This window comes from Saimiri boliviensis, chromosome 3 (assembly GCF_048565385.1).
Source record: "Saimiri boliviensis isolate mSaiBol1 chromosome 3, mSaiBol1.pri, whole genome shotgun sequence".
NCBI classification, from domain to species: Eukaryota; Metazoa; Chordata; class Mammalia; order Primates; family Cebidae; genus Saimiri; species Saimiri boliviensis.
In genome coordinates, this window is record NC_133451.1 from 177,414,910 (window position 1) to 177,437,510 (window position 22,601).

The window sequence follows — 22,601 nt, forward strand, 5'->3', positions numbered from 1 at the left end:
GAAAATAAATTGTTCTACATAAAAGACATAAGCGCTTATATGTTCACTGCAGCACTACTCACAATAGCAAGAACACAAAATCAACCTAGGTGCTCATCGACAGTGGACTAAAGCAAATATGGTACAGGCTGGGCGCAATGGCTTATGCCTGTAATCCCAGCACTCTGGGAGGCCGAGGCGAGTGAGTTGGCGGATTACCTGAGGTCATAAGTTCAAGACCTACCTGGCCAACATGGTGAAACCCTGTCTCTACCAAAAAAACTACAAAACTTAGTTGGGCGTGATGGTGGGTGCTTGTAATCCCAGCTACTCAGGAGGTTGAGGCAGGAGAATTGCTTGAACCCAGAAGGCGGAGTTTGCAGTGAGCCAAGACTGTGGCACTGCACTCCAGCCTGGGCAACAGAACAAGACTGTCTTAACCAAAGGAAAAAAAAGAAAGAAAGAAAATATGGAACATATACATAATTGAACATTACACAGCCATAAAAAGAATAAAATCATGTCCTTTGCAGCAACGAGGATGCTGCTGGTGGCCATTATCTTAAGTGAATTAACACAGTAACAGAAAACCAAATACTGCATATTCTCATTTTAAGTGAGAGCTAAACATCAGGTACTCAAAGACATATAGATGGCAACAGTAGTCACTGAGGACTACTAGAGGAGGGGAGGGAGAGAAGGGAGAGAAGGGAGCAACTGTATATACATACTTAATATACCCATGTAATAAACCTGCATATCTAAAATAAAAGTTGAAATTATAAAAAAAAAAATCAACTCTCTTACTCATTATTCAGGTTTTACATCAAGTACCTTTTTATTTAACAAACCCTTATCCAGAGCTTACTCTATGCTAAGCAGTATCTTAAGCACTTCACAAACGTACTCATTTAATATTCATATTAAACATATATGACAACCTTAAAGTATAGTTGCTATCCTCACTTAAAATGAGGAAATGAGGCGCAAAGCATGTAAATAACTTGCCCAAAGTCATGCAGTTAGTATGGAAAGCCTCCCTGAACTACTTGCTATCTGGATCAAATTTTCTCATTAGTTCTTACAGCTCTCTTTTACAGCACTTATCACACTTGAATATTAAACTTATTCCTGTGATTATTTAATATCTGTCTTCCATTGTACAATGTGCCATGAGGTCTTTCCATTTTTGCTCAACATTGCATTCACAATGGTTAGCAAAATATGTGTCACATTAGGCCAGGCACAGTGGTTCAATGGCTGTCATCCCAGCACTTAGGGAGGCCTAAAAGGGCGGATCACCTGAGGTCAGGAGTTCGAGACCAGCCTGGCTAACATGGTGAAACCTGTCTCTACTAAAAACAGAAAAATCAGCCAGGCGTGGTGGTGCATGCCTGTAATCCCAGCTACTTGGGAGGCCAAGGCAGGAGAATCGCTTTAACCCAGGAGGCAGAGGTTACAGTGAGCCAAGACTGCACCACTGCACTCCAGCCTGGGTGAATGAGCAAGACTCACCTCAGGAAAAAAAAAAACAAGTGTCACATTAGGTGTTCAAATTTTTTTCTTAAATTTTTATTTTGAGATAACTGTAGTTCTACGTGTAGTTATGATAAATAATACAGAAAAAAATCCTGTATAACCTTTACCCAGTTTCCATTAATGGAACCATCTTGCAAAACTATAGTATAATATCACGATCAAGATACATTGATACAGTCAAGATACACAACATTCCAACACCACAGGTATCTTTCCTGTTACCCTTTTATAGCCACCCCTTCTTAACCCCTAGCAACCCACAGTCTGTTTTCCACTTCAATAATTTTGCCATTTCAAGAATGTTATATAAATGATAAGATCTGTTACTTTTAGGGATTAACTCTGTTCTCAGCACAATTCTCTGAAGATTCATCAAGGGCGTTATACGTTGTCAATAGTTCCTTCCTTTTTATCGTAGAAGCCTATGATAACAGATGTGTCATTCACCCACTGAAGAACATCTGCCTTGTTTCTACGTTCTGGTAACTAGTAATAAAGCTGCTACAAATATACATGTACAGGTTTTCATAAAATGAATAGTATTCATTTTTGTGCTAAATGCCAAAGAGTACAATAGTTGGGTCATAGAGCAGTCACATATTTGGTTTTTAAAGAAACTGCCAAATCGTTTTCCAGAGTGGCTGTACCATTTTACATTTCTACCAACAATGTATGAGTGACCTGGTTTCTTGACATCATTGCCAGCATCTGGTGTTGTCACTATTTCTTTTATTTTATTTATTTATTTTTTGAGACGGAGTTTCGCTCTTGTTACCCAGGCTGGAGTGCAATGGCGCGATCTCGGCTCACCGCAACCTCCGCCTCCTGGGTTCAGGCAATTCTCCTGCCTCAGCCTCCTGAGTAGCTGGGATTACAGGCACGCGCCACCATGCCCAGCTAATTTTTTGTATTTTTAGTAGAGACGGGGTTTCACCATGTTGACCAGGATGGTCTCGATCTCTTGACCTCATGATCCACCCGCCTCGGCCTCCCAAAGTGCTGGAATTACAGGCATGAGCCACTGCGCCGGGCCACTATTTCTTATTTTAGCTATTCTGATAGATGAATGGTAGTATATTGCTGCTTTAATTTGCACCTCCCTAATGGGTAATGATGTTGAACATTTTTTATGTTGTCATTTACTATCTGTGCAGTTCTCTTCAGTGAAATGATTATTTATGTCTTTTTCCATTTTCTATGTTAAGAGTTCTTTTTACACTATAGATACTAGTTATTTGTCAGTTGTGTTGTCTGCAAATATTTTCTACCCTCTGTAGTTTATCTTTTCATCTTTTTAACAGGGTCTATAATGGAGCAAAAATAATTTTGATGAAGTTGAATTTATCAATTTTTCCTTTAAGGAGTGTTCTTTTGGTGGCAAGTCAAAAAACATTTGCCTACCCTTACCTCCCCAAAGTCTTCTTTTTTCCCTAAAGCTTTATACTTTAATATTTTTATATTTCAGCCTGTGATCCATTTTCAGTTAGTTTTTGTTTGTGTAGGGTATGAGACATAGGTTGAGGTTCCTTTTCTGGGAGTGGGGGACAGTGTATAGATGTTTAATTGCTCCAGTACTAACTCTTGAAAAAGTTCTCTACCTCCATTGAATAGTTTTGTGCTTTTGACAAAAATTAGGCCTATCTATGCGGATCTATTTCAGAGTCCTCTGTTCTGTTCTACTGATCCGTGTCTATATCTATGCCGATACCACACAGTCTTGATTACTGTAGCTACATAATAAGTCTTGAAATTGTGTAGATTGATTTTTCACACCTGATTCTTCTTTATCATTGCCTTTTCATGTAAATTTTAGAATACTCTTATCCACATCTTAAAAAGATCTTGTTGGGTTAATTACACTGTATGAATAAATAACAAGTATATAAGACATGAATAGTACATACCTTCCTTGATGTTGTAAAAAAGCTAAAATTCAACAAGACCTAAATAAATATTTGCCCCAAAAGTGCCTGTCCTCCTACTTTTCCTATCTCAGTTTACAGAATCACCATTTATCTAGTAGCCAAAGCTAGTTTTGAGTCATTTATTAATGTATTCGATAATCATTTACAGTGCACCTAGCATGTACCATGCACCAAGCCAGGCTCTAGGGTAATGAGTAAGATCTGGTTCTTATTCCTAAGGCAGTGAAGGGGACGGGCATAAATAACGACAGTATGGTATGATACACATCACGGGAGAGGTATATACAAGGTAGTTGAGAAACCTGAGAAAGTAGGCAAGCTGGCTGGCAAACAGTCTGTGAGCACTTAATAGAGGGAATGTTTTAGCAGAATATTGAAGAATTAGGATAACTTAATTGGACTATGAGGTGAAAAGTCAATACAGGCACACACAATAAAAGTATATGCAACAGCACAGAAGAGTCATAGTAAAACCTGCTTGGGTAGCTTATATAAGAGGTAAAGGACTAGAGAGCAGCTACAGAAGTGGATACAGGCCAGATCATGAAGGGGTGGAGATCATGTGTCATGCTAAGAAACATAGTCATCTATACACGGGGAAAGCATGAAGAACTTTAAATAGAGAAACCACATGATCAGACATTAATTTTAGCAAGCCAACACCAGTAGCAGTGTGAAAGGCAGATAAGAAGAGTAAGAGCCTGAAGCACTACAGATAGAGGAGTTGGAGATGAGACATCTGACAACACTAAACATAAGATAATAAGGGCTATATGTGACATGACATATATTGGTTTTCATCCACGGTTCGTGGCTCGTAAGTCCCGACAGCTCTTATTACATTCTTTTTTTGAATATTAAATTTAATTTTATGTGAGTAGAGACAAGATTTCGCTACGTTGGCCAGGCTGGTCTCGAACTCCTGGCCTCAAATGATCCGCCCACCTTGGCCTCCCAAAGTGATGGGATTACCGATGTGAGCCACTGCGCCCGGCCTTATTACAGTCTTTTGTTACAATGTTGAGGGACATTAAACCTCAGAAAACAGAATCTCTTCTCTCTTGCTGACCTCTTCCTGCCCTCCTTTCTGCCAGCCCCAGCCAGGATTCTTATCTTCCACAGTCTTTCTTACTGTGGTTCATAAGACCTTTACTTCAGAAGGGAGCTTGCCCCAGACCCAGGAAGAAGGAACGCTGCACAGACAGGCAGAAAAATTTGAACAGACAGGCCTTGCTAGGTTTCCCCACTGGGTGTATTAGCATTGTTACATCATACCCTTTTTGTCCAATCACATTTCTACAAGGTTGACCACTGTGCCTATGTAATGAAGCCTCCTTCATAAAAACCCAAAGGACTGGATTCACAGAGCTTCCGGATAGCTGAACACTTGGAGGTTCCTGGAAGGTGGCACGCCAAGAGGAGGCATGGAAGCTCCATGCTCTTTGCCCCAAGCGTCCTGATATGCATCTGTTCATCTGTATCCTTTGAATAATATCCTTTATAATAAACCAGTAAGTGTTTCTCTGAGTTCTGTGAGCTGCTCTGGCACATTAATTGAACTCAAGGATGTAAGGAGGGGTTCATGGGATCCCCAATTCATAGCCAGTGTATCAGAAGCACAGGCAAAATCAAAATAACCCGGGGCTTGCGATTAGCACTGGAATCGCAAATGACTCAACCTGTAGTATCTGACACTACCTCCAGGTACACACAGTGTTGGAACTGGGGGGCACCCAGCTGATATCTGCTGCAGAACTGATTGGTTGGTTGCTGTGGGGGGAGAAACCCTCACGTATCTGGTCATATAAGTGTTCTGTGTTACTTGTTGTGTTGCGTGAGAGAATTAAAAAAAAATACTTTGGGCCGGGTGCAGTGGCTCAAGCCTGTCATCCCAGCACTTTGGGAGGCTGAGGTGGGTGGATCACGAAGTCAGGAATTCAGTCTGACCAACATAGTGAAACCTCGTCTCTACTAAAAATACAAAAATTACCCGGGCGTAGTGGTGCCCACCTGTAATCCTAGCTACTTAGGAGGCTGAGGCAGGAGAACTGCTTGAACCCGGGAGGCAGAGGTTGCAGTGAGATGAGATCACGCAACTGCACTCTAGCCTGGGGACAGAGCCAGACTCCGTCTCAGAAAAAAAAGAAAAACACGCTTTGGCTGTGATTCTACCCTGCTCACTGAGACACAGCAATGTTGAGAAGCAGAGAGAGTTTGAAGAAATATTTAAGAAGACCTGGTAATTAACAAGATAGAGGGAATGGTAAAGAAGCAGCTAAGATACCCACTAAGGTTCCCACTTGATTAACTGAAAACAGTTGGCAGAAACAAATTTCAGTCTCCTATAACTCATAGAATTCAAGACCAGAGTGTTCTTTCCAACTTTAGGATACACCCAGGCTTTAGTTTCTATTCCAGGTCAGACTATAAAGAAGGTTACCTTCGGCACACTGACCTGGGCCCCAAAACTGCAAACACTAAGCAGTACACCACCAGAATTTGGGGAGGTGAGCAAAAATAGGAAATCCATGGAAATGGACGGCAAAAGGATTCCCAGCCTGAGATACACACACTAATTTTTCACGGTTCCCAACAAAGTTTTGTCTCTTCCATAAAGGAGACTGACTGGGTGCGGCTGAGGATCACATCTAAGTCCCAAAGGTGTGTCAGTCAACTATCTGTCTGTTAAGCTAAAAAGAAAAGTAGATATAATCTGGGTGAAAAAAGAAAAAGATTCTCAATATCAGCAACTGGAGAGATGGAACAAAAGTCTCAAGAGCAATGACGGCAGAGAGGTGAAAATCTAAGCTAGCCATTTGTATGTAAAGAGCATTTTCATACAAAATTAAAAACTGTGCTAAGTACTAGTCACAGATTAAAATGTAAAAAGGAATTTTAACATAACTTATTCATTTGCTAATGTTTATAGAATAGCTAACAATGTACCAGAAATTATAATAAATAAAAACACAGTTTTTATTGTATTAATGCCATTACATTTGTATAGGCCCTACAGCTTTCAGTAGACTTCAGCATAAATTACATTATATATTGTCCTCAAGAGAGATGCTGTAATAGCTTCCTAAAAATCAGTATATATCCCAACCCAGTTCAGTGGCCCATGCCTGTAATCCCAACACTCTGGATGTCGAGGTGGGCAGATCACTTGAGGTCAGGAGTTTGAGACCAGTCTGGCCAATGGGAAACCTTGCCTCTACTAAAAATACAAAAATTGGCCCAGTGTGGTGCTCACACCTGTAATCTCAGCACTCTGGGAGGCCAAGGTGAGCAAATCACCTGAAGTCAGGAGTTTGAGATCAACCTGGCTAACACGGTAAAACTTTGTCTCTACAAAAAAGACACGGTAAAACCTGTCTCTACTAAAAAGCCAGGAGTGGTGTTGCATGTCTGTAATCCCAGCTACTCCAGAGGCTGAGGCAAGAGAAGCACTTGAACCCAGGAGGCAGAGGTTGCGGTAAGCCAAGATTTCACCACTACACACCAGGTGGTGTGACAGAGACTGTCTCAAAAAAGAAAAAAAAAAAAAAAAGTCACAACTATACCACAGAAATTAAGTGTGGTCTACTGATTACATTAGCACCGGGCAAGTTTCAATTTACATCAAGTTTTCAAAGTTCCCAAAGTGAAATCAACATACCTAATCCTTGCTACACTGATCTATTTTAAACTGATTTTATACAATTACTTTCCTTTATTTGGATACAGTGATTCATCTTCTGCATTTACGGTAGATATTAGAGATATCTTTTTTTTTTTTGAGACAGTCTTACTTTGTCACCCAGGCTGGAGTGCAATCACATAATCTTGACTCACTACAACCCCCGCCTCTCAGGTTCAAGGGATTCTCCTGCCTCAGCCTCCCAAGTAGCTGGGATTACAGGCACCTGCCACTATGCTCTGCTAATTTTTGTATTTTCAGTAAAGATGGGATTTTACCATGTTGGTCAGGCTGGTCTCTGATACATTAGGGTCACTGATTTCTATCAGAAAAGTAGGGAAAATTATGAGCATTATTATGAGTATTATTTTGGTAATATACACAATTAAAAATGAAAAAATTATGTTTTATATAGAGATATGTTTGGGCAAGTTATTAAACCCACCTACTTCCATGAACCATATGAAGTATCACAGTAAAAGAAATATATGCGATGGGACTTATTTTTTAAAAAGGGCAAAAGAGCAAGATTAGATGAAGAAAAGGGGGAAAGTGTTTAATTAGACCCACAAGGGTATTAAAACAGAAGGAATTCATTTTAATACAAATTGTCAATACATACAAAATAAGAGAATAATAAAACTAATTTCTCTCAAAATAATATTACTTGATAATTTATCCTTACTGTCCATTCAGTTACCTGCATGTCAAAATTGCTGTGCTTTATTTTTCTTTAAAAATGCAGTAAGTGAATAATCTACTGAGGGAAATAGCTCTCTGAAGAAAATGTCTTAGACCTACAAAATCTTTTCACGTCATGCAAAAGTTAAATGGTATTATTCACAAAAGCCAACATACGAAAACAACCTAAGTGTTGATCCAGTGGTGAATGGATAAAGAAAATGTGGTATAGACACAGAATGGAATACTATATGCCTTTAAAAGGAAGAAAATTATGTCAATTTCAACAACATGGATTAACCTGGAGGATATTATGCTAAGTGAAATAAAGCAGACACAAAGAAACAAATACTACATGATCTCACATATATGTAAAATCTTTTTTAAAAAAGCCAGGTCGGGCGCGGTGGCTCACACCTGTAATCCTAACACTTTGGGAGGCCGAGGTGGGTGGATCATGAGGTCAAGCAAGAGATCAAGACCATCCTGGTCAACATGGTGAAACCCCGTCTCTACTAAAAATACAAAAAAAATTAGCTGGGCATGGTGGCGCGTGCCTGCAATCCCAGCTACTCAGGAGGCTGAGGCAGGAGAATTGCCTGAACCCAGGAGGCGGAGGTTGCGGTAAGCCGAGATCGAGCCATTGCACTCCAGCCTGGGTAACAAGAGCAAAACTCCGTCTCAAAAAAAAAAAAAAAAAAAAAAAAAAGCCAAACTCAGGGAGGCAGAGAGCAGAATGGCAGTCTACAGCGGCTGGAGGGAGGGGGAAACAGGAAAGGAGAGAGGGGGAAATAGGAGAGGAGAGAGGTCAGTCAAAGGACACAAAGTTTCAGTTAGAGGAGTAAGTTTTAGAGATCTATTGCACACCACGGTGGCTATAGTTAATAATAATGTACTGTATACCTCAAAATTGCTGAGTTAATTTTAAATGTTCTCACCACAAAAAAATGACAAGTAGGTGATATGATGGATATATGATGGATAAATCAAGCAAGTTAATTTGCTTGATTTAATCTTTCCACAATATATACTTTTATCAAAACATAACATTGGCCGGGCGCGATGGCTCAAGCCTGTAATCCCAGCACTTTGGGAGGCCGAGGCAGGTGGATCACGAGGTCAAGAGTTCGAGACCATCCTGGTCAACATGGTGAAACCCCGTCTCTACTAAAAATACAAAAAGTTAGCTGGGCATGGTGGCGCGTGCCTGTAATCCCAGCTACTCAGGAGGGTCTAACAAGAGCAAAAAACTCCGTCTCAAAAAAAAAAAAAAAAAAAAAAACATAACATTGTACCCCATAAGTATATACCCCATCATATTATACCCTATATATTAGTATTTGTCAATTAAAAATAAATAAAAACAGACCAGAGAACCCAAATTCCTCAGGGGCAGTGGGTATAAACACTAGACGATTTTGAAAGGACAAAGGAATAAACACACATACAAATATAACACTCAGATTATAATGAGGAAGAAAGATAAAACAATAAACCAATAATACGTTGCTGTGGAAGACAGAAACTTTGAAAACTAGTCATTATTTCAAAAGATAGAAACTGTTCAATTAGTTCCCACAAGAAACAGCAATAAATACATTTATTTAACTTGGTTCCAGTCAAATGTGCATATCAAATCTCTCCATATTTCAGCAATGAAAGTGAGGCAGTGAGGTTCATTCTCCATTTTAAGCTTCACTGAAGAAGATTTATCTTTAAGAATAAAAAGGAATCACAGCTACAATGTTTATGTACAGATGTGAATGTGTATATTTTAAAAATTAAAAAGTTTATTAGACTAGTAAGATTATAAGTATCCCTTTTAAAAACATTGTTTCCCAGACTTTCTGTAATTTTAAGTTGCTTTTATACTTGAACCTACACGCCTTGTCTTTTATGGTTTTTCTCTAGTATTTTGACTATTCTAAATTACAATATGGTGCAGCATCAAGCAGGAGCTCTGAAATCATACTCCCAGGTTTCAGTCTGAGTTCTGACAGCTACTGTTGGGCAGGATAAATTTTCTTGTGCCTCAGTTTCTACGAATGTAAACGGGATAGTGAAAGTACCTACTTCGTTGGGTTGGTGTGAAAATTGAGATAATTCACAAAAATTACTTGGAAAAGAACCTGTAACCATAGAATGCATTCAATAAATATTAACACTTATTATAAAATATTATACATTTTAGATCCCTGCTGACAACTTTGACTACTAAACTAAGTTGGAAGTTCTACAAAGCAGTGATAGTGGCCAAACCCCACAGGATGCTGCTTTGATATAGGACCCACCACAGAGATCAAATCTGGCTTCCTGAGCCTTTTGAAAATTATTACCAACATGTCACAACAGGAAATGCAAAGTCTACCAGTAACATGATCTGGAAAACAGCCAATTTACTAACACGAACCCATAACATCAACAAATCTGGCCCCTGAACCACATCTAACCAAAAACAACTTACACATTTACTTTTTTTTTTTTTTTTTTTGAGACAGAGGCTCACTCTGTCACCCAGGCCAGAGTGCAATGGAGCGATCTTGGCTCACTGCAACCTCCGCCTCCCAGGTCCAAACGATTCTCCTGCCTCAGCCTCCTGAGTAGCTGGGATTACAGGCATGTGCCACCACGCCCAGCTAATTTTTGTATTTTTAGTAGAGACAGGGTTTCAACATTTTGGCCACGCTGGTCTTGAACTCCTGACCTTGTGATCCACCCCCCTCGGCATCCCAAAGTGCTGGGATTACAGGCGTGAGCCACCGCACCCGGCCCACATTTACATTCTTAATGAGCTATGTATGATTGATAACACAAGCTAAAGCACAATTTCCAAGTAAAGACAGATGTACTATACATTCGTACCGACTTCTTAAAATAATTTAACTCAACATTCAAGCAAAGCAGCAAAGTTTATGAGGTGGTGGGGGGAGCAAAAGGTGGGAAGAGTATGCAATTTGTGATGAATTCTGCCAACAGTGACTGTCTCTATTAAACTAGAAGCCATACAGGCATATTCAATTTGAGAAATTATCTGTAGGTCACACACATGGTTTTTAAAGCCATACTATAGAACAAGTCACGAGTAACAGCAGCACCTTTTAAGATGAAAGTCAACAATATAGACATAAGCACTTTAACGCCCACAGGTACTCTTGAACTGAACAAATACTATTTGGTAGTATCTCACAAAGACATGCAGAATTGACTGACAGTTATTTCCATACTGACCTCATCAAAAAAAAAAAAATCTTCTAAATTAGCTCTTTAAAGATGAAAGTAAAAGCGCTGCTGGAAAGATTCAATGATTATACAAGCCACAATGATGCTACAGTAACTGAATGGCATAGCTCAAAAAGTTTATGTTTGTAGATCAGAACTTCTGAATTATATATCTATGTAAAAGTTATGGTCACTGTTGCTTAAATTCCATAAACAGGAATTTCTTTCGAAAGGAAACAGAAATCTCAGTCTCTAATATGCACGACCTATGAATTATCTTCTATGTGCTCCAGTTTTAAAATGCCATACAAATAAAGCATACCACATGCAAAGTTAATTTCTGAGATTCTAAGACAGTTTCTGATCATTTAAGATCAAACCACAAATATTATATACACACACGAAATATTTTACATACACATATATCTAAAGATAGAAAAACAATATCATTTTTAAATTGGGGGAAATTTAGCGAAAGTAAAACCCACTCTTCTAAGTTTAATCTTTTCCTGGAACCCACTTCCATTCTATTCGGAGGTCCTTCGACGGTTACTGAAGCAGATGTGTGAAATTTTAAAGAATGTCCGAGGGTATACACCCGATCAGGATGGGTTTGCACCCCGATTCATGAAGTACCTTTCAACATCATGTGGGTACCTTGTAAGAGAAACCACGATGGCCTCACAGTTGACCCAAAATCTGTGAACCTGAGAGCTGACGAATCTTGGCTCATACAATGCAACTCACCTCGCAGCTCAGAGACATAGCAAAATCGGTGGCTGTTTTCTGCGCTGCCTTTGGATCCTGCATCTGTTTCGAACCTAAAACCTAGCTACCCTGGGAGCTCCACCTGAAGAAAGCTTGACACAACGAAAACTACCGCGATTTAAAAGATACCTGACGTTTTCTACTGCGGAGGTCACGGAAATTTTGCCAGGTGGGACTTTTATTGTCCTCCTTGAAACACGGGAGCAACATGAAGTTAAACCCTCTCGCTTTGGAGGTCCCTGGAGTCAACCTGCTGCTGCCCAAAATTAAAAATAAAAATCTCCAGCCTCACTTCCCCTTAAGTCTAAAACTGAATCCATGCTCTAACTCGGGAGTCAAGTAGGATGGCTTTCAACCCACCACACCCTCCTCACTCATGATGCCGGGCCGCGGGCGAACTAGGACACTGGCAAAGGGGCTGCAGGCTCCGGACCGCACCGGCCCCGACCCGCAGGACGGGAAGAGGAGCTGCGGGCGTCGGGAGTCCGACAGGTACGTCCCCGGCGTCGACGCGTGACGTCACCGCGCTGACGTGAACGGCCGTCCAGCGTCCGGCCGCCCCGGCTCCTCCTCCTCCGACGAGTCTTCGAGCGGCGTCGGCGCCTATTGGGCGGCGTGAGAGCGGTGGGCGGGTCTGGGCTGGGTCCGGAGGAGGAGGGGCGGGGCCTGCATCCCGATACTAAGGGCCGCGCGGGCTGCGAAGCTTTTCCTTAGCGATCAGCTCGCGTCCGCCGCGTGTTCGTGTTTGCCCGGCCCGGGACCTCGCGCGAGGCGGCCACCTTGTGGGAGGTGTTTTGGGGAGGACACAGGCGCGCGCTGTTCCCACTGTCACGCGGCGCTCGGATCCACCCGAGGGAGAGGCCACAGCGTCCGGGAGCGGCTTGCGACGGCTAGCAAGCATCGGCCTTGAAAATGAAAAGTGTCGGCGGCCGTCGACGAGCGCAGGCTCCGCACACTTAGACCGGAGACAAGTGCCGGCCTCCGAACGGAAACCCGCACCCGCAGCCCTCTGCGCCTGCAGGTGGCGTGCGGGCAGGGAGCGCAGTGCTGTCCCCTCGCCGCGCGCGGCGTCGCTGCCTGTGCCCTTAACATACATGCAAAAAGGGTAACTCGCGTGTAGCTATCACGCATTTTCAAAAATACTGCTTGGAAATGGCATGTTTGGAGAAAATCTGTAAGCTAGGGTTTCTACACGGTCTGAATCGAGTTCGTCTCCGTGGAGCGCCCATGTATTGCGTTCCCAGCGTGGATCGCAGAGTTCGGTAAACCCGATCCCGCGTCCGGGGAGCTATGTTCCCACGCAGGGGCTGGGCGGTGCGCTGGGAGAATGCGTGGCCACAGCCGTGGCATGCTGACGGCCTGCTGAGCAGGTACAGGTTTGGCATTTCTTCAGCAGATGTGCGGGATCAACTTGAGTGTCACCACTGGGTGGCAGAATTGAGACCCGTGAACGTTTATTACCTCCTGTTTATTTAGTATGTTATGAATATACACTTACGAATGAATATTAAGTGCCTGTTGTCTATTTTGTGCTTCATGAATATTAAATAATAATATCTAAATATTAAATATTAAAGGCTGGTCTCCAGCCTTTTCTGGTTTTACGTATACCTACTCCACTGTTTTGCAGGCTAGTAACACGTGAGCTTTGTTCTCCTATTTCTTTTCTTCTAGAGCAGAATTGAATATTCTCAAAGACAGTTCGGGACTTCAGAGCTGGTATAGTGCCCATGGTGATCACAGTGCAGTCAAGCTTCTCACGACCTCTTTCATTACTTTTATCAGGGTAGGGTTTGTAGAACTACGGTAATCCAAGCATCATTTTCTCTTACCTGGGACACTGTTGGCCAGGATTCTTAGATTCTTCTTAGAAAATGCAGAAAAACAGGCAAAAACTTTTCCAAACTAAGTGGAATTTTTACAAGAGATTTACTCACATGGTTTTTTTTCCTCTCACTGTAGTTACGTAGCTGATTTTGGAAAGGCGCGTAAATTTTGAGAATGTAGACAGTTGTGATCTATTAGTCAATCTTACCTGCTTTCTATAATGATGAAAAATTCGTTTATGGTACTTGGTTTGTTCATGGAGGATTGTCCCAAGGATCTCTTTTAACTGTGCAAGAACAAGTCTGCACGTTTTGTTTTTTGTAATATTATTCCCATTATGCACTAACTTATTCCTTTATGAAAACTTATTTTCAGGTCATGGTTTCTGGCATACATAATCATCGCACCAGTGGTTCTCAATCTTCACTTTGCATCAGAGCCATCTAGGGAGCTTCAGAAAAACATCCTTGCTGAGGACCCACTCCCAGAAATCCTGTCTTCATTGTTCCCATGTTGGACCTAAGCATCTCTGTGTTTAATTCTTCCCAGTTGATCCAAGGGGCTCAGTCAGAAACACTGCTTTACTTGTGGGGCAATATATTTAAACAGTGTGGTATGTGATTGCTTGGTGATAAAACAATAGATCGCAGGCCGGGCGCGGTGGCTCACGCCTATAATCCCAGCACTTTGAGAGGCCTAGACGGGTGGATCACGAGGACAAAAGATCGAGACCATCCTGGTCAATATGGTGAAAACCCGTCTCTACTAAAAAAAAAATACAAAAGTTAGCTGGGTGTGGTGGCGCACGCCTGTAGTCCCAGATACTCGGGAGGCTGAGGCAGGAGAATTGCTTGAACCCAGGAGATGGAGGTTGCGGTGAGCCGAGATCGCACCATTGCACTCCAGCCTGGGTAACAAGAGCGAAACTGCATCTCAAAAAAAAAAAAAACCAGGCCGGGCGCGGTGCCTCAAGCCTGTAATCCCAGCACTTTGGGAGGCTGAGGCGGGTGGATCACGAGGTCAAGAGATCGAGACCAGCCTGGACAACATGGTGAAACCCCGTCTCTACTAAAAAAAAATACAAAAAAACATTAGCTGGGCATGGTGGCACGTGCCTGTAATCCCAGCTACTCAGGAGGCTGAGGCAGGAGAATTGCCTGAACCCAGGAGGCGGAGGTTGCGGTGAGCCGAGATCGTGCCATTGCACTCCAGCCTGGGTAACAAGAGCGAAACTCCGTCTCAAAAAAAAAAAAAAAAAAAACCCAAAAAACAAACAAAACAATAGATCGCATCTGCGAAAAAAACTTCCTCTGCAATCCTTCTGGTGTTTGTCTGAGAGAATCTGGTGATGTTGAACTTCCTCTTGAACAGACTGGTGGGAGGCAACAACAGTGGAAGCACCACAGCCAGATCTTTGGTGCATTTTAAGTGCCCTCCTGTGAATACTTTCAGCCTGATCTCATTCCGTCACGGTAAATACTACAGAAAGGATCCTGTTTGATTGGTGTTCTTCCCAGATCCTTTATTTTAGTGGGAGTGATTAAGAAGGAACTTCTTAGGGCTGAGATAATTCCCAATAAGGCACTTTACAGACTCAACTGGGCTTTTCACCATTTGAAAATAATTCAACAGCCCACCTGATCACCATACTGTAAATACCTGCTCCTAGAACCTTAAGAGGAGTTTGTATTAGTATCCAAGTGCTGTTGTAACACATTCCCACAAATTTACTGGCTTGAAACAGTACACATTTTGTTCTTAGAATTCTGTAGGGCGAAAGTCTGACTGACATAGGTTTCACTGGTTAAAAATCAAGGTGTTTTGGCAGGGCTGTTTTCTTTTATAGGCTCTGGGGGAGAATCCACTTTCATGCCTTTTGCAGCATCTAGAGGTCACTTCCTTGACTCATTGCCCCCTTCCTCCATCTTCAAAGCCAGCAATGGATGGCTGAATGTTTCCTATACCATATATAATTCTCCCTTGCCATGTAATCTAATATAGTCACTGGTTCCAGGGATTGGGGCAGCGGTGAGGGGTGTTATCTTGCCTACCATAGGGTGCTTAAATTCCTCTTTTAACCACAAGTCTCCGTATGCATTTTTTAAAAGCCCCCAGTATACAGGAAGTATTTGGAGACATAGCGAAATAAGTTATGTGAAAAGGGTCGGTTTCTTCTACTGTAAGTCAGATTTTTCTGGCTAAGACCGGTTGGAGCTTAAGTTAATAATAACAAATACGCAACCAGTATTTAAAATTAGCTTTACACTTCCCTCACCAACCAACCAAGAAAACTATTGGGGCCTCAAGGAAGGGGAAAAGGAGAAAAAGATTGACCTACAGTTTAAGCGTTTGCCAATTACAGCAAGGTGTAGGATAGCAGGTTCCTGGCAGATATAAACAAGAGAAACAAATGGAGGTAGCGCAAACGTTTCCCTCTGCCAGCAATTCTATCCCTCTGGGAGTGGCAGGTTGTATGATACTATTTTATAGAAATGGCAAAGTAAAGAGCACTGGGAATCATATCTCAGTTTCTTCTATCTTGCTCCTCGATCAGTCAAGTTACTGTGAACTTTCCTTGAAGTAAAAAACCTAGAAATAGGATTATTTCCCATAACAACTTTAAAAAACATTTTTTTTTAAGTTGGCTCACGCCTGTAATGGGCACAGTCACTCACGCCTGTAATCCCAGCTCTTTGAGAGGCCAAGATGGGTCAGGAGTTCGAGACCAGCCTGGGCAACATGGTGAAACCCCGTCTCTACTAAAAATACAAAAATTAGCTGGGTGTGGTGGCAGGCGCCTGTCGTCCCAGCTACTCTGCAGGCTGAGACAGGAGAATCGCTTGAACCCAGGAGGCAGAGGTTGTAGTGAGCCAAGATCGCGCCACTGCACTCCAGCCTGGATGATAGGGCAAGACTCTGCCTCAAAAACATATTTTAAAAGTTCCACAGAAAAATCAAACAAGATTTTATAGCTCTACTTCATGTATTTATGAGTTGTTTCAGAAAAAGAACTTTGATCTTATGTTTCAGAGAGAATGGAAGAGATTAAAATGTGCTATTAGGAAAATAGTAGTGTGGTTCTAGTCTAGAACTTCCTCCTGATCTTAGTTGCATCATAGAAGTAAGAGAAAGTATCCTTGTCTTCTCTTTTGTCTTTTCCCCAGAGATAGCATAAAGTTATCCAAAATAGCTTTGCACTTCTGATTGCGATTTGAGACCTCTGACGTGGCAAACAATCTTCCAGTTTAGTGTGATTGTTTCCTACAAAACTCCTTCAGTAGGACTTGATTCACTCAAAGCTTTTTCAGCCAATCATAACTGAAAACAGCCTCATGAAGTGATGTGTTTCTCAGGCTGCACACAGCTAAGGCCACAGTGTTTTGTTTTATTCATCCTAGAAACAGATTATGATCATTGTCTTCAGATGGTTGACTCATCTGTGAATCCTGGCAGGTGACCCAATTCAGAAAGCCAGAAACTCAGGAGCAAACTAGATGTTTTATCTTTGCATATGGAACTGGGCCTACCAGATTAAGATCCAGAAATTCAGTAGGCTGCCACAGTTTAATTCATAGCTACACAGAGTTAATGGTGAGTTCAAACCACCTAAGGCTGGAGTAGACTTTAGAGTAGGAATGTGGCTTAAATAATGAAAAATTTCTCTCCTAGAATGTAGCAAGGTGGAGTACTAAATGCCAAGACATTGATTTTTTTTCCTCTCATGGATTTGAATATTACATGTCTGCAAGAGATCTGGATTTTAGAGAATGCTTTTCTTCATATTTAATATTTTTGGTCCTCTAATCACAAAAGATTGTAGATCAGTATAATCAGACACACCTTCACAAATACATGATCTTTTAATAAAATCATTTACATATTAATTTTACAAAAGGAAAACGTTTCAGTGTAGTTCTATACCAACCATTTGCTCTAATGTGTTATTCTCTATTTGTTATTCTATTTTGTTTCAGCTTGCTGCCTGCTTTCTAGGAAAAAAGGAATAACAATATCCATTCCTCGAATATGTTTGTCCCCATCATCTAACATATAGTGCTTAATTCATTGTGAATGTATGGCAGAATGTATTTCTGAAAAGTCTCTAGTAGAATAGCTCAGGCATACTGCTAGTCCCCTCCCATTTACTATACTACCACTATTAATAAGGAGTTAAGAAGTTTTCATAACCAAAACATAGGAGTATTAAAGTGAGAAAACTATGCATACATTTTGAGCCAGCAAACCTACTTTTAGAAATCTATCCCACAGAAATAATTATACCATTGGAAATAATATGTCTACTGAATGGAGTAGATTTTGGTCTAGCCATATCATGAAATGTGAATATCATTCACAAGAATTAGTTGATATCCACATAGATGTTCATGTTATACTATTAAATTTAAAAATGTAAATTACAAAATAATGTGTATACTATAATCCCAGCTGGGCACAGTGGCCCACGCCTGTAATCCCAGCACTTTGGGAGGCCAAAGCAGGCGGATTACTTGAGCTCAGGAGTTTGAAACCAGCCTGGGCAATATGGTAAAACCTGTCTCTACAAAAAACACACACAAAAAGCCTGGGCAACATGGCAAAACCCTGCCTCTACAAAACAAAACAAAACAAAACAAAAATTAGCCAGGTGTGGTGGCACTCACCTGTAGTCCCAGCTACTTGGGAGGCTGAAGTGGAGAATCACTTGAGCTAGAAGGCAGAGGTTGCAGGGAGCTAAGATTGCGCTATGACACTCCAGCCTGGGAAACAGAATGAGATCCCATCTCAAAAACAAAAAAAACCTAAGACTAATATATAAAAATGCACACTTACATTTTTAGGAACTTAGTGAAAAATGTAGATGATATTCATGGAACTGTTAACATTGGTTTTGTGGAGGACAGCACAACAGGGAGCTCTGGGAAGGAGGAGGTAGCCTCTATCTTTGTGCACTTGTGTTATTTGCTTGTTGCAAGAAGCAAAAACTTTTTTGTTTGAAAGAAAAGTTCAATAAAATATTTAAAGAAAAAGAAGCCCCAAAGCATTCTTGTTTAAAAATAAAAAAAATTTAATTGTACAGATTTATGTAAACCAGAAAGGGAAATCATCAAGTAATCATCTTAGGTAACCTGCTTTATTTACTTACCAATATATCAATGGTATCTGTCTATATGTCAATAAAAATAGATCCTGATTACTGTTTTAAATGGCTTTAGAGTATTTCATCGTTTGGATATATTATAATTTAATCAATTCCCTGTCGTTAAACATTAATATTATTTCTAGTTTTTCTGGTTATAAACAATAATGGTTATTCTTGTATATAAATCATTGCTCACTTGTCCTAGAAGTTAAATTGCTGAGTCAGAGGATATGCATACTGCTATCATGCCTTCTAGAAAGACTAGCATTTTATAGTCCCACCAATAGTTTATGACATGAGCCTAAAGAATTCTCTAAGGAGGTTAGCTGACTAGCCATTCTTCCTGTAAGCAGCAAAAAGAATTTGCTTAGATCAGTAATTGGCAACACTTCACTTCACTTTGATGTACAAAAGGATGTGGGTAGAACTACAGTTGTGCATTTAGACACCAAATTTCCTACGGACTGACCGGGGGTGGGAGGGCCCACAAGAGAGTAGTCTAAGGGTGGAAAGAATGAGGAAAATCAGCCTTTTGTAGCTGTGTAGAGATTGAAGAGGAGATGAAACAAGGCGAGTTTTCTCCAGCTTTTCAGCTTGGGTGATTTGCAGCGCCATCTTCTGGCAAAGCCGCTAAAACCTTTCAACGTCCCTGGTAGGAATAAGGTTGGCCGCTCAGGGTGACACCAGATGATATCCCTTATTATAGTTTTAGGGGAATCTCTTTTTACCTTCGCCAGTCCCGCAGTGAAAAAAGGTACTTAGACTGCTATACACTGCCAAACCCTTCAATAGACAGACAAGGAGTTTATACATCCTATTTACACATAGTATAAACTCCTTGTCTGTCTATTGAAGGGTTTGGCAGTCTACAGCAGTCTGAACCTTTATTCGATGTAAAGGTATAGAAAACGACATTACAGTTTTTTTTAAAAAAAATTCAAGACTTAAACATTCTTTGTTTTAACCATCCAAAATATAATAGGAAAAAGCTTGCTTTTAAAAGCGAAATCACTTTTTAAAATGTGGTAAGTAGTAATTCCTAAGTGCGTTTAAGGCCGGGCGCGGTGGCTCAAGCCTATAATCCCAGCACTTTGGGAGGCTGAGGCGGGTGGATCACGAGGTCAAGAGATCGAGACCACCCTGGTCAACATGGTGAAACCCCGTCTCTACTAAAAAAAATACAAAAATTAGCTGGGCATGGCGGCAGACGCCTGTAATCCCAGCTACTCGGGAGGCTGAGGCAGGAGAATTGCTTGAACCCAGGAGGAAGAGGTTGCGGTGAGCCGAGATCGCGCCATTGCACTCCAGCCTTGGTAACAAGAGCGAAACTCCGTCTCAAAAAAAAAAAAAAAAAAAAAAAGTCCCTTTTTTTAATAGGCGTGGGAAAATTTTATATGCTGTTTATTCCAAATTGGCTTCAACTAGTGATTTCTTTCCGTTATCTCTGCACGACTCTTAACAGCGTTACACTCCTCTCCATCTTTTTCCTCCCTGAGGTCTCTTCTCTCCCTTCCCGCCTGCAGAACCCGCCCCGCCCGTCCTTCCGCACCCCTCCCGACCCCCGTGCCAGCGCAGCCGCCCGGCTCCTTCCCCGCCGGCTCCTTCCCCGCCGGCTCCTTCCCAGCCGCCTCCGCGGCGCGCCGCCCTCCGCGCGCTGACGTCACACTCCGGCGCCGCTGTCGCGCCGGCCGCTCCCCCTTCCTCTGCGTCTGCTCCAGGCTCTTGGGACGCCCGCTGGCGGAGCCCTCACCGTGGCGTCTGCAGCGGTTTTCCCCGTTTAACTCGGACTCTAGAGCCGCTGTTGCGAGGCAGGAGCACGTGGCAGCCAGGTGGCTTCCTCGTCCCGAGGGCCGCCTGTCCCCGCCCCGCGGTGGCCACTAGCAACGACCTCTGTGAAGTCGGAGAGGCGGTGACGGAGGCGCTCCCCCTGCTGTACCCCGCCGTTTCCAGGGGGCTCGGAAACCAGTTTGTTTGTTTCTCCGGGGGGGGGGGGTGTCGACCTGTCGTACGGGCGTGGCCCGAGGCAGGACGGAGTCAGACTCGTGGTGTCAGCGGAAGACCGGTGTCGGGTGTGGAGAGTCCCGGTGCCCGCTCTCGGTCTGGACTGGGAGCGGCTGCTGGTCCGACGGACGTGGTTTCTCTTCCAGGACGGTTCCTCTGCTGCGGGAAGCCCCGTAGGAAGACTGCCACAGCGAGACGGAGGCTTGTAGTCGTCACCGTCATTCCTGCCAACGTCCTGTGTCACTGAGGTGAGTGCCACTTGGCGGAAGCAAGGACATGGTAAAAATCGTCCTGGAAATGAGATCGATGGGCGTAGACTTGCTGATCTTGACATTGCACAGATAATCACCACCTTAAGCGTTTGCAGAGAAAATACCTTAATCTTATTGAAACGTTAATTATTTAAGAAACTATGTATTACAAAGCGATTCTTGGACACTGCAGTGTTTTTAAAAACTAGAGCTGTAGTGAGATTAAAAGAATAGGAATCTTAGTATGGATAAGCAAGCATTTAGATGGCTTATATTGTCTCCAATCTTTAAGATAAATTTTAATTAGGAAGCTAATGTGAGTAATCGTAAACTGGTTACCCTGTAATCTTAGATTTCAGTTTCCATGATCTCACACAGTTTCCGTATGTAAGGTATTAATAGTTCTTCTACTTTAGGTTTATCGTTACTTTTTATGCAGTCCTATCTTTTCTTCTTTAAGATCTGCTTTAAGAAGCAGAAGTATGTTTTCTTCGGTAAGTTTCATTAGAAATGTTTATGAACGACTAAAAGTAGCATCCAATCTAAGTTAATAATAACCTTTCTTATGATGCAGCAGTATTGTAGAGCTGATGGAGGGGAGCCAAATTTGGGGAGAAATAGCTCCTTGTTTCTAGTTTAGATTTGTCTGGTATTAAAGGTTCTACAGACATGTTTGTCTTAAAATTGCCATTGTTCTAGGTGAAATGTAAGGAGCCTAGTTTGAGGAAAGACAGGTTTTTTTTCACAGTAAAAGTCACTATCAGGAATTCAATAAAGACTGTGAAACTCGACCAGAAGAGTTCTTTTGAGGTCGTGTGAATAATACATTGACATTGTACTTCCAAGTAAATTTTGCTCTGTCTGATCTTTTGCCTGCTCATCTAAGTCACGAACATGACACCTTTTAACAAATATAAATTCTTTATTTACCTGTTGGTAGTTTCCCCTGCAAAACCCGTTGAATACTGTCTGAATAGACTTACAGAGAAGAAAAAATATTTTGAAAAAAGTCTTAACAGAAATTCCATTTTTGCTTTCTGCTTTTTCAAATAAAGGGAATAAAGAACTTTTTTCCCTGAAAAGAGAAATCGACCCCTCTCACAATTCAAAATGGCATTTATTGCTTAGGGAGAACTGTATGCATAGATTGTAGCTGTAGGCAGTTCCAAAACACTTCTGGAAATCTGTTGCCGTTTCTTTACCAGTGTTTTCCTTCAAGACAGCATCTCTGTAGAATATCGGAAACACCTGATGAGAGCTTAATGCTAAACAGCATGTGTTCCAGATTAATCGAAGTTGAGTTTTTTATTAATATACTCTAAAATTTTTTATATGTGGCTCGCAAAACTTTATTAGGTTAAAAATTGCTTATTTGTGGCTTTAAAGAAATTCTTAGTGGCTGGGCACGGAGGCTTATGCCTGTAATCCCAGCACTTTGCGGGGCCAAGCTGGGCAGATCACTTGAGGTCAGGAGTTCGAGACAAGCCTGTCCAACCTGGTGAAACCTGTTTCTAACAAAAAATACCAAAAAAATTAGCTGGGCGTGGTGTCTCACACCTGTAATCCAGCACTTTGGGAGGCCAAGGAGGGTG

At 41.8% G+C, this 22,601-nt stretch overlaps 2 protein-coding genes across 16 annotated transcripts in view; one reads left to right on the forward strand and one right to left on the reverse strand.

Annotated features, from left to right (window-relative positions):
* Nucleotides 1-12,298, reverse strand: part of CLCN3 (chloride voltage-gated channel 3) — a 105,558-nt gene extending 93,260 nt beyond the window's left edge. The window contains exon 1 of one of the 2 annotated variants that reach the window (XM_039479095.2): nucleotides 11,770-12,298. The gene's annotated coding sequence lies outside the window, so the exon portion shown is untranslated. The remainder of the gene's footprint in view (nucleotides 1-11,769) is intronic. The other variant, XM_039479097.2, reaches the window with a different exon arrangement.
* Nucleotides 12,299-20,436: 8,138 nt separating this feature from the next.
* Nucleotides 20,437-22,601, forward strand: part of NEK1 (NIMA related kinase 1) — a 214,063-nt gene continuing 211,898 nt past the window's right edge. For 12 of the 14 annotated variants that reach the window (XM_074396985.1, XM_039479149.2, XM_039479148.2 and 9 more), the window contains exon 1: nucleotides 20,437-21,006. The gene's annotated coding sequence lies outside the window, so the exon portion shown is untranslated. The remainder of the gene's footprint in view (nucleotides 21,007-22,601) is intronic. The other 2 variants (XM_039479146.2, XM_039479152.2) reach the window with 2 other exon arrangements.